We start from the raw sequence: 12,991 nt of genomic DNA, 5'->3' as shown, positions 1-12,991 counted from the left end.
ACACATTTACATGACTGATAACTAAGGAAAGCACACTTAAAAAAAAAAAAAAAAAAAAGTTTCATGTGGAACCCTGGACAGAAAATCATTAAGTATGACTGACTGTAACAGACACAGCAATGACTGAATATTGTGATGCGGGAGCACAAACCTACAACAAATAAACTGGTACAGTGTGAACACTCAGAATGGGGAAAACTGACAAGTATTGTAAAATAAGTTAAAATTATAGCTACCTTATATACACATGAAATCCTTCCTTGAGGGGAAGCATTCTGGGTAAACCTTTTTGATAGCAGGTCTCAAAAAGGAAACTGCAGTACTGTTAGCATGTCTGCCACTGGAAATGCATGTCTAACAAAGCAAAGTGGTGCACACGCCTTTGCATTTGTCTTCAGATCTTTGCCAACAACCTCACCAGCAAAGGAATCCCATACCAGGTCAGATGTTTCAACAGTCCTTGCTGAGTCAACCTTCTGGAAAGCTTCTCCAATGTTATCAAAGATAGTTATGGATTTTTTTTCCCCAAATATTCCATGCAAGTCTACCAGGTGTAAGTGCTGCTTTTCAGGGGTAACCTGAAACTCTACGGTTAAGTGACTTACTCAAAGTAGCACAGTATGCAGGTGGAGACAAGGGAATAAAACAAGGACTTGAAAATGAAGTATGTTAGCAACTCAGAGTTTTAAAATCATGAGCTACAAGCTGACACAAGACTGGTGAAAAAAACTGACACTTGGCTAGGAATTTATTTAGCTCTTTCCTGCCAAAAGCCACAGAAGAGGTGAATGATTATTTATCCAAAAATATTTAAACCTCTTCATATCTCCTGAGGAAAGATGGAAGGGCAGCTGGACCTGCTGGCTAAAATGTTGACAATAACCTAAAACTACAGTATGCAAATGAAAGCAATTTCAGATGAGTAATATAATTCTTTGAACAATTTCCTAATCGCTATGCTGAAAAAGATGGGCAGATATGAAATCAGGCCTTGCAGGATGACCAGGTCAAAGTACTCCCTAGCCTTAAAGAAGTTGCAGAAAGCAAATAGCAGTTTAGTGTTTCAGCATACATAGGTTCACAGATAGGTTCATAGATAAGTACTAGGCTAGCTGCCCTTGTGGGCCATTTTAAGCCTAGCCAATTTTCTGCAAAGGTGAGAATTAAACCCTGTACCTTGTGTCTATGAAATAAACACATAAACCATTATGCCAAACCTGCTCATTTCTTTTTTCCTACCTTATAAACATTCAATTCAGTCTTGTTGCATTCTGACATCTTTTACTGAAACCATGGCATTACCTATTCTGTAATAATCATTCCAGCAGATTATATAGAGCTCATTTCCCAACTTTTGTACCAATGAATAGTCCAGAAAATGAAATGCCCCTTCTGCAGACCTTGATGGAAATCACTGGTAACCCAATATTCTGACTTGTTGCATTCTATTGCTTAAGCAGCATTTCACCCAGTGAACTATGTATTAACTGCTACTACATTTACACTGTCAGTTATTCCCTAATGGAGAAAAGTGACAGATACATTAGCAAGGGAAAAAAAAGAACAGCTTAGTATCTCAATCTTGTATCACGTTGCTGTTACCCCTTTTAAGAATGCTACGAGATACAGAAGGCACAAATATGGACAATAATCACTAGTATATACTTCCAACATTCCATATCAAACTGCACTTATAGCATAACACACCAGTGCAAAACAATAATCAGCAGTGACAAATATTTATTTAATTATTTACTCCTCACTCTTGTATGCATCGCCCCATACTTACCAACCCGAAAAAGTCAGAACTAAGTAAATTAGAATCAAGTTACAATAAGATTGCTAAATTTGCAACAGATTCCACACATTCAACCCATCACTGTCAATGCCTAAAAAGTCTTTCTTGGTTAGAACCACCTCATGTTATGAACTATAACCAATTAATAATGGCTCACAAAATAATGTGCAATCCTGACAACATACCTTCCCTAAAATATCTGATACATACCTCTAAACCTGGAAACATCAAAAATCTAGACAAGGCCCATGAAAAATTGGTACAAATCTGTATGCTGATTAATGTAAAATTTGCATATATAATTACACAACCTCGCCCACTCCATTGGAATTGTGGGATACAAACTTTCAAAAGCAAACTGAAGAACAGAGCCAAAATATAGCACCAAAGTCCCCCTGCAGCCATTCCAGTGTCCCATTACCTGGCTATTTCACCCCATTTACCATAAACACTAATGTGTGCATATATATATATATATATATATATATATATATATATATATATATATATATACACACACACACACACACACACACACAAGCACACGCATATATATAACTGTCAGACAACAGTCACTGGAGTAAAACTTTCATGTATTTGTTTATTAAAATGCTAATTGTGTTGAGTAAAATGTGGTATCTTCCTTTCACAAAAAAAGTTACCACTGCTGCTTAAAACTAAAAAGAAGACAGGTGCGTTTTTTGCTAGAGTTCAGCCAAAGTTATTTTTATTTGCAAACGAATTCATGGGTTATGTCGTGAAAAACTTAACTTGCACATTGGAAATCTATTTTACAAGGCTCCCGTCTGTATTTCTTACCAAATTAATTCATTACATCGGCTCTGCATGGTTTCCCTCATTTGTTTTTACCATTAAATACTTTAAAAGTAATGCTTTTAACAGATAAATACCGGAGAATTCAAGAGAAGCCAAATAATGTCTAGTAATTCATACAAAACAATAAACAGCTATTCGGACCTTTCAGGAACCACTCTGCAAAAGGAGACAGTAAAACCGTATATTAGATGCCTTTTTATACATATGCTGTCCTTTCCTTTCTTCTTTTTATTACAGATGTTGTTGTTGTTGCATCTTTCGGCTTTTTCCGGTTAGGGGTCACCACAGCGGAACTCCGGTCTGCTAATGATTGGCAGTAGATTTTTACGTACCGACTTGCCAGGCCTGACGCACAACCTTCAATGAAGGTACGCCCATTCACGCATGTCTCCACACACACAAGACGCTTTAGCTGGGAATCGAACAGGACGTCTTACTGTGAGGCGACAACGCTACCGCAGCACCACCACCGCAGCTGTCATCTTCAATAAAACTCATATGCCTCCATCTCCTTGTAAGCATCTGCAATAAACTATTACACTTGCAATTAAAATGAGTCTGCTCTGTTAGTTTTTAAGAAACAATTATCAGAAAATATTAGACCCAACTTAGTTATCGACTAGAAATAAAAACAAATATATTAATGTTAGCGGTTTAAACTTGTATCCAAACTTTAAGACCTTCAGAAAATGTGCACACTGAGCTTGGGCAGAAAACTGAAAGGAAATGTAAAGCAAAAACCATTTGAGAGGGGTTAGTGTTGGAATTTACTGTCAGCTGCAGAAATACAAGTAACACGTACATACTTCAAGCACATGATCATTTCATATTCCATCATAAGTGAAGAAGTAAAGGCAAGACAAAATCAATTGGGATAAAAGCCATGCATCAGGTAGCAAGAGTTAAAGTACTGCAGTAATCAGGACGTTTACAAACTGAACTTCGTGAGCATGTAGTTAGTGGAAAAAGTCGTCAGTAATACAGTCTACAATCTACTGCATCACGGATGCACATCAGGTTGCAAGTTAAAACAGTAAATTAAGCTCTGCAGCAGTTGTTTGTTTCCTAGTCGGTTCATTAGCTAGCAGAAGAAAATAAAATAAACTTCCTCCGTTCCCATGCAGAAACTTCAGCAAACAGCCGGAAAGCTCAATTCCAACAGGCTGACGGAGCTGACGTCATCGCACATGTGATGACGTTAGCTCAAAAGCAAGAAATTTAAAAAACATTGGAAAAAAAAATCGGAAATGAAGGGGTGCCATCCGGGAATCATGGCACCCAATTATATGGACCCCAATTTTTTTACAGAGTAATTCGGTACTGTTGGGAGGTATGATATGATACAACCCTACTCTAACATTCGTACTCTTCGATCATCTCACAAAGACTTAATCCAATACAGCAGGCAACTCTATTTACTCTAACTTTGTTGCTAAAAATTGGAATACTCTTCCACACAGTATTAGATCCATAAGCAATCTTACATAATTTCAAAATTTCTCTCAGAAAAGACACTTATTTGAATCTTGGCTGTGCACATGTAACACTCCAGGTTAAATATTAACTTAGCATTACTTACACAATTTGGCTGTATGTACTAACTCTTGTTAACATATCCCTTCTAACAACACTACTTCTCTATAAGTAGTCACGTTCCTAGCTGCAACTCTCACCACAGAAGTATTACTAACTATGCACTACTTTGCCTAACTGATTCTACCTACTTAATTTTCTAACTAATGTTATGTTCCTCCACATATACAAGTTTAACCGTATATTTACCTATATTCAAGTGTTTCAAGTATTGTTCTATTTGATACCTTGTACATATTTTTGTTTTTACATTTTTATCCTGTAAATGTGTTAACACTCATTTTTTGTCAATTTTGTCTATAATTTCTATTACTTGATGTGATAATTTTGTATGTAAGCTTAGGATGGAACTTTTCTCTCCGAGCCTCCACTGAAAATGGGAACTGTCCCAGTCGGACCATCCTGGTAAACAAATGTAAAATAAAATAAATAAAATAAACTTGTTAACCAGGACAGTCAGTCTGACCTAAAGAGCCTCTTTTTGGAGGAGTCCTAAGGTTAAAATCTCCACAAGATATAACAGAATAATATAACGACCATTACAAATGAAGTATAACAACTGAAGTAGGAACAGTGAAATATAATGCACCTACAGGCCTGCAACTACTGTATTAACCATCACAATAAATGTAAATGTATACTGCATTCATTTCTACCCTGTCAATAATATTTGCTTTTAAAGACTCATAATTCTTTACTCCTGCTAGTGCCGGGACTTGATTTTACTTTGTTAGTCAATTATAAGAAATGAGCTACGATTCTCTCTTTTTCCCAACCGAACTGGGAAATAGTTAAAATGCTGTAAATCACTTATTCCTAGAGTACTAATGAAACTCTGTCTGTATTTTTCTGACATATTTAACATACTTCCTTAGCGACTGTATTTTAGCTTTTTGTTTTATATGCCCTGAATAGTGGATGAAATCAATCAATGTATATCACTTCACTTTCTTGGTCAATAAGTAGTGCAAAATTACATAGGTTCATAGGTAGGTACTAGGCTACCGGCCCTAGGGCCTATATATAAGCTTAGCCAAAAAAAGTACCTTGGCTTTCACCACCCAAGAAAATTATTTTCCTGTGGCCCTGTTGAGCACAGCCACAGAAGTGATCCCCGGGGTGGATTTCCTATTTCCCATCCAATCATCAAGATTTTCTTGAAGAATGCTAATGAGGAGATCTGTTTGACATAGATATGTAGTCTGTTCCAGGATATGGGAAGTCTCTGGGGCAGGAATCTATCCCTCCAGCATGTTCTGTTTATTGTGGTGACAAGGTTCAGGTCCCTACAGCATGCAGTTCGGAGGGATTGGGATTTCTTTAAGTGGAGCATGTCCAACAGCTCTGGGGTTGAGACAGATTTGTATGTTAGGCAGAGATCGCCTTGGAGTACGTGATATGCGACAGATTAAAGCTGGAGTTTTTTGAGACAGTTTGTGTAGGGCATCTGTTTGAGGCCAGTAATCCTCTTTGTGAGGTATTTCTGTGACTTCTCCGGTTGTTGTAACTGTCTTGTGAGATATATACCAAAAGGGGCACTGTACTCTATAATGGGTCTAATGAGTGATGAGTAGAGGGGAACAATGACCTCTTTTTTTCTGGATGAGAAACCTTTTGTGATGAGGTGTGCCACGTAGAAAGATTTCCTGACCACAGTGGTGACGTGATTATCAAAAGAGAGACTACTGTCCACTTGTGTCCCAAGGTCTATCACACTTTCGGTGTTAAATAGACTACCACCTATGTGGTAGTTCATGGGTATAAAGTTTTTACCAAACTGGATGACAATGCACTTTTTGGCATTGAGCTTCAGGCCATGACTTTGACACCAAGCATCTGACTCAGTGAGGCCCTTTTGTAGGATGTCCACATCGTTAGGAGTTTTGATTATGGTTCCCAGTTTGTAGCCATCTGCAAACTTCGTTAGCCACAGACGTTCTGTGTTAGCTTGTAGTACTCCACTTGTCACTGGTCTGAAGTCGGATTTGGAGTTGCCTACTTTCACAGTGTGGGTTCTGTCCGTGAGTCAGTTGGCAACCCATCTTGAGACATAGGGATTTATACCTAGTTTAGTGAGTTTATCTATAATTCCAGAGTGGGGGATGGTGTCAAAAGCCTTGGCGAGATCTAGATAGGCTGTGTGAACCACCTTACCCTCATCTATGGCTTTGGTAACTGCTTCAAAGAAGTCTATCAAGTTTAGGAGACATGATCTGCCTTTTACAAACCCGAACTGGGTGGGGTCCAGAGTTTGGAGATTACCAATATCTTTGTTTATGAGTGCCATGATGATACGTTCCATGGCCTTGTAGACCAGGCTTGTCAGGCTAATGGGGCAGTAGTTCCCGGGGTCCGTCGTGGCTCCCCTTTGTGGAGTGGGATAACTGTCGCCGTGCGCCATTCAGTGGGCACAAAGCCTGAGGTGAGGCTATGATTGAACATGGTACTTAGGTGGGGTGCCAGTTCATTCTGTAGTTCATGTAGAACGCAGCCTGGGATATTGTCAGGTCCCATGGATGCTGTGTTCTTCGCTTTGGAGAGTGTTTTTTTCTTACCTATGTAGCCGTGACTGCAGGAACTTTGCATTCTTCCATGATAGAGATGGGCCCTCTAGGGGTGGGTGGGGGGGGGGGGTAAAGTTAGCACTGAACCTATCTGCCAAGATGTTGGCAATATCAGTTGGTTCTGTATATTTAGTGCCATTGTGCTGTAACTCAGAGCAGATCTGAGTGTTGCCATTGAGATTCTTGACATAGCTATAGAATGCTTTGTTGTTGTCTATAGAGTCAGTGGTGATTTTGTTTTCATAATTAGCTTTGGAGGATTTTATGAGGGATCTCCGCTTCTTACTGAGACTGACCAGGGAGCTCCTCCAATCATGGGATTTTACTCTTTCTTTGCAATAGTTTCTTACTTCTGTTGTATAGTTTGTTTATGGCAGAGGACCACCAGATTAGCTTCCTTTTTCTGGAGGATAGCATCTTGGTTCCGTTAGGGATAGCATGATCCATGCACTCGTGTAAGTGCTTATAAAGTGCATTACTGCAGGATTCAGCAGTCGTACCTCTATTGTCCGTCTGCATGGGTGTCATGAAGTTTGCCATTTTGTCTTAAGTGTGAAGTTAGCTTTGGAGAAGTTTTTTACGGTGGTTTCCCTAATGGGGGGAGGGGGTGGGATGTGGATGTCTAGGGTGATTAGCTTGTAGTCAGATCTGTCAAACGAAGAATTGACCAATGGTGTGGAACACCGGTCGCCCATGTTGGTAATGACCAGGTCTAGGATACTGCGGTCCCTGGTGGGGTGTGAATAAGTTGATTTATGAATTCCAGAAAACGTTGAGCAAAAGAGTTGGTATATGAGTAGTTTTCCCAGTTAATGGCGGGGTAGTTGAAATTGACCATTATTTGGGTGTTGGGTTGTACCCTAATATTTTCCAGTGTATCAAGAAATGATTGGGAATCCTGGGGCATGGTGGGGGGTCTGTAGCAAGCTACAATTTGGATTGTGGTCTTGCCCAGAGTTAGTTGCACTTGGGCAATCTCGGATGCATTATGCTGTGCAACTAGCCTGGAGGTGTGGACATCCTTAATGAATATGGACACGCCTCTGCCTTTAGTGCTTCGGTCCGGGTAAGGTGGCAGAAAGGTGTGGTATGAATTATAGCCTGGTAATGCAAGGGTGCTCTCTGGAGCTTTGAACGAGGTCTCAGTCACTGCACAGATGTCGATGTTCTCCATTTTAAAAAGTGCCTTGAGTGAGTGCATTTTGAGGTTTAGACTTCTAGCATTGAGTAGTATTCCTCAGATTTTGCTTGTTTGTACCTGTTACAGTGGTGAATTTGTCATTTGAACCTTGCCTAAAAAAAGGCACTATAGGGGTGGCAACAGCCTTAGCCAGTATCCAGAATCCCAAGGGCGACAGGTGCAGGCCATCTCTGGCAAGGCATCGTGGTCTGTCGATCATGTCATCCCAGGCAGACAAATACTGGATCTCCTTAGAATGACACCAGACGCTTAGCCAATTGTTGAAGTCAAATCATTTTGTCCTTGTACTGTGGTATCATTCTGGGTGATGGCAGGATGCTACTGAGGGCTGGGGTCATACCTGCCTGGGCTATAAAATCAGAGAGCTCCTCCATGTCTCTTTTCATGTAGTCCAGGGAGGTACGTTTCAGGTCATTCACACCAACATGGACAATGACAGAGTCATATTTGTACTTGTTGTGGAGTGACCTGGGTGCGTGCGTTATTCCGAAGTTCTCCAGTTTAATGAGTATGTTCAGAGCAGAAAAATAAAGCAGTTGCCTTTCTCCATTTTCTAGCTGGCAGTTTTTGTTCAGTAACTCAATAAAGTCTACCTTCATGTACAAAAACAGGATTACACATGGCAAAATGCAAAAATCAGTAATAGAAAATCCTGAAAAGTGTTTGCATTCCCCATTTTCTGTAGATATTTATCAGGAGATAGAAGTAATTGGTGTGAAGGTAGGATTTGCATTATTTTTTTCTTTTGTTTGATTTCAGACTGTTTTTCCAGGAAGTCCTGCGAGAGTCAACTGGCATTGCTACAGTATTTCAAAGTAAAGTAAACAGGCAGACTAAGGGAGGATTATCTTTTAACTGTTTTGTGGGGCTTATTGTCCTAGCAATTATGAAGTCAACTGCATGACATAAAAAATTACCTTGCATATCCCATGTTCCATATGCATGAAGTTGACTGTTAATTTAAACATCTCCAAAAAGCAAAAGCATTCTAATCAGGGACAGGGATTCTGAGCAAGCCAAAATGTGAACAAGGTTATTTAAAATGAGATGAAATGCCAGTGCTTTACTTAAAATCTCTCTTTTTCTGAAGATGGAAACTTTAGGTTTTGGATAAGGACTTAAAGACTTCACCAACTGCTTTTAAAGATTACATATGCAGATAATTACTGTTCTGACCCTTGGAAAAAAAGACCATGGCTTACTACTTTTGAAAAGCAGTAGTGTAAGTGTGGTATGACATCAAAACTAACTTGATCAGAAACTTGATGTCTTTAATCTATAATGAGAGCACACATTTGGACATCATTATGGGCATCTGCCTTCAACAGCAGCTTTATATTTTCTTCTCTTAAAATTCCTAACAAAGTGTTCATGTTGTTACAAAAGCATGAGAAGCTCCAATGTAAAAGCTACCATGGCTGAGTAAAAGGTACTATAACAGTTCTGTGTTCTACTGTTTCCATATCCTTAAATACTTTTTTTCTGTATGAAAACTTAAAAGAAATTAGGGCTCTAACTAGGTAAATAATTACTAAAAAGCAAGGCTAAGCAAGACCTCTTATGACCATTAGCCAAAGTAAACATGGAAGACTTAACCCAGTCACACAAAAGTATATAACAGTATGGAATATATTATCAGCTGCAAAAAGTACTTGAAACAATGTATCCCTTAATTTCGTAACCAGTACAACAGACTACAGTTTTTTCTTGTTTGCTCAAGTATATTAAAAAGGGGAAACAACACATCAATAAGAGTAGCTGCCTGTCAGATAATCTTGATAAGGAATTTGGGGTCAATCATATTTAGCCACCAGGCATTTTCAGTCATTCAAAATTATTGCATCTCTTTACTTCTACAGTAGAGGTTCTAAATTAAATAACACTAACTGAATTTTAAAGTTGCAGTCATACTCTGCTGTCAATACAATACTTTGCTTACCAAGCAAATTGCGAGGTATGTAATGTGGTCAGTAGCTGACAGATCATCAGGTTCATAGGTGTGCACAAGGCTAACCACCACAAGGGACTTTATAAGACAAGCCACGCATCCCATGTCTCTGACAAGTCCTGGAACCCTTGATAAGTATAAACAGGGGCTTGAGAGATGAACCATTTACAGCCTGCATGTGTCCATTACAGACTTTGGTGCCAAACCAGGGATGATCATCATGCTCCCCATCCAACTGTCCAAGTTACAGTTGAATTGGGTGAGAGAGGAACTCTGTTTTACATGGATGGGGAGCTTGTTCCATAGAAGGGGTAAAAGTAAATCACCCTAACTCAACTTACCCTGTTTTGCAGCAGAATTTCAGAAAGATGCAAAAAGCTTAGACTTCTTTTAATAGGAAGTAATGAATGTTTTCCAGATGTACATGCTAGTTCTCGTTTCTTATAGATTACACACACAAACATATATATGCATATACATGTATTCAATGCCCATACAGTTTCCAACATACTTTCAGAATTGAACAACCACTGCAGACCATTAGCACCAGTACTGCAGTAGAATGAATGAAAGAAATAATGAATGAATGGACAAACGAACCTACAATGCATTAAAAAGTAAAGCTCACAGGACAGTTCGTTTTCAGGGGTAAACTGGGACCAACTGTCAGGTTAAAATAACTTACTCAGAGTCGCACAGCAGGTAAATAGCATCAGACCCAGGACTGCTGTAGAGCCTGGGTCTAGCACTGTTTTACATATCTGCAACAAATTGAGAGACATAGATAATGCCTGAGCTATGGACCCGGCAGCCAGAGTTCAACTAGTGTGTCAGGTACCCAATGAAGTTAGGGCTAAAAGAGGATGGGGGTGGGGGGAACTAAGGGCTTCCAAAATGACAGCCCACACCCTCCAACTACCTTTAGGGTCCAGTGAAAGGGAAATGAATGGGCCAACTGCCCCAGAGAGAACTAATGGTCAGCAGGTAAAACAAAAGGTTTTTTGGAAGAATATAAGCTTCACATCATTTTACTATGATATTTTAGTCCTCCCTGTTTATCAGATTGTCTAACAGTCTCCCACCAGCCCCCCCCCCCTCCACTGAGCCATAGCACTTCCAATGTCCCCAATACCTCAAAACCCATAGTGTGGTCAATAGGAAGATAGCATCAACAAAACAGGGCCATCACCCAAGGGAGTTTGTGCCCCTACCTTCATTTTCTAGTCATGCATTTTTGAGGTTCTGGGGAACATCTTTGTACAAATGTAAAAAGCAGCTTGGAACAATTACACTAACACACATGCTACGCTTCAGCCATGACCACAAATACCACCTCTCAAGTGTACCTTCTTTTGCAGAATGTCTCATATTTTTGTCCTATGTAGAATTTTTGATTTTCGGATAATTTACTGAGGATTCCACTTAGTCAATGATATCAGATTTTAGTGTTTTATACTTCCCACTGTTCAGAAAATGCATGTTGAAGCAAAACCTGTTGATACTGCTCCATTATGTTTCTAACTGAATTACAGTAATTTGCCCAGATTTTGGATATTTATTCCCATTATTTTTGCCATTAAGAACACTTCCTGAGCAAAGAACTTGAAAGATATGCTGCACATATAGTATCAGCATTCAAAAATGAACGAGAGTACTGTATTCTTGTACCATCCGCACTTGCTGGGTTGCACTGTCTGACACACACACACACACACACACACACACACACACACACACACATTTTATGTATGTCTGTGTACACATCATACTTATAACATATATACACACACATAAATATATATATGACACAGGTGTACTGGTTGATTCTTTAATTCAGAAACCTAGTTCTATTAAGTCACATTAAGTTGATCTGACCATTGAAAAACTATCTAATCTCTCTGCAATAAAACCTTCAATATTCTACTATGATTAAGTGCTCCTTGCCCTGTAGTTATGATTGTGGGACGGCGGTGTTATTTACACATAAGGGTATGTGTGTGTATTTTATTTAAAAATGTACAACAGAAGCAGCAGCATCTTGCTGAGATGTTCTGTACATATGTACAACCACACAAAATTCCAACATCTGTGGATCAGTATGCACTTTGACAGAAGGACTATGATGAGGCTGTTGTCATGATATACTTTCTCCAAATGCTTAGGTTTTTACATACCTTGAAGGGAATGGACCCCATTCCTAAGTAAGGGCTTTACTAAAGTTCATGAAATCAGTTTTGCTTCACTCTTGACATTTGATATAAATGCTCTTCTCAGCACCCGCAATGTACCCAGAATGGCTTCTTCTTGCAGTTCATAAGGGGTTACCTTTTATTGGTAGCATATTTAGATATGTTTGAATATTCTTTTTTACTAGCTCAGTTGTTCCTTCTACAACTACAACTGTTTCTGTATTTTTTTCTACATTGCTCTAGTTTCTGTTTGCAAGTCCTGATATTTTACAAATTTATGGCTTTCAGTTTGTAAGACATTGTAGTCAGTGGGTGTAGCAATTTCAATAATCAAAGCTATATCAGTCTTTTTCTCGTGAACTTCAATATCTGGCCCATTTGCTTCTACTTTCTTAGTTGCTGGTATAGGATAACCCCATATAATAATTACTTCATCATTTTCAACAATCTTTTGCGGTTCATGTTTCCAATGTATCTCAGCTGCCTCAATGTTGTAGTGTTTACAGTCTCCAGTGTAACAACCTTGTCACATTGCTGCGTATTTCAGTATACAAGCTGTTAAGCATGAGTGTATCACACCCTGCAACAAGATGTGTAACTGTTACTAATTCTGTACCACAAAACCTACATCTATTTGTATCTCTTGCCTTTTCTATGGATTTTGTGAACCATCTGGTACATAATTCAATATTTTGCGCTGCCAATATTTTAAATCTTTCATCTCTTGGTTTAAAATTCACCCTCTCTAAGCCATTCACACAACAACTCCTGGTCAACACGTGGCTGTTCCAGCAAATCTCTATACTTCTTGTTATAGATATGATCTTTCCATTTGTCTTTTTTTTCCCTGATCCCGTTATT

The 12,991-nt window shown here is 39.0% G+C and overlaps 1 protein-coding gene across 3 annotated transcripts in view; it reads right to left on the bottom strand.

Moving 5' to 3' along the window:
• PDS5A (PDS5 cohesin associated factor A) overlaps positions 1-12,991 on the bottom strand; it is a 4,482,835-nt gene that overhangs the window by 1,208,784 nt on the left and 3,261,060 nt on the right. The window lies entirely within an intron of this gene.

Source organism: Protopterus annectens, chromosome 2.part1, assembly GCF_019279795.1.
Source record: "Protopterus annectens isolate FY-2018-M chromosome 2.part1, PAN1.0, whole genome shotgun sequence".
NCBI classification, from domain to species: Eukaryota; Metazoa; Chordata; order Ceratodontiformes; family Protopteridae; genus Protopterus; species Protopterus annectens.
The sequence above is the reverse complement of the archived record's forward strand: the minus strand, read 5'-3'. Positions and strand labels throughout refer to the sequence as shown.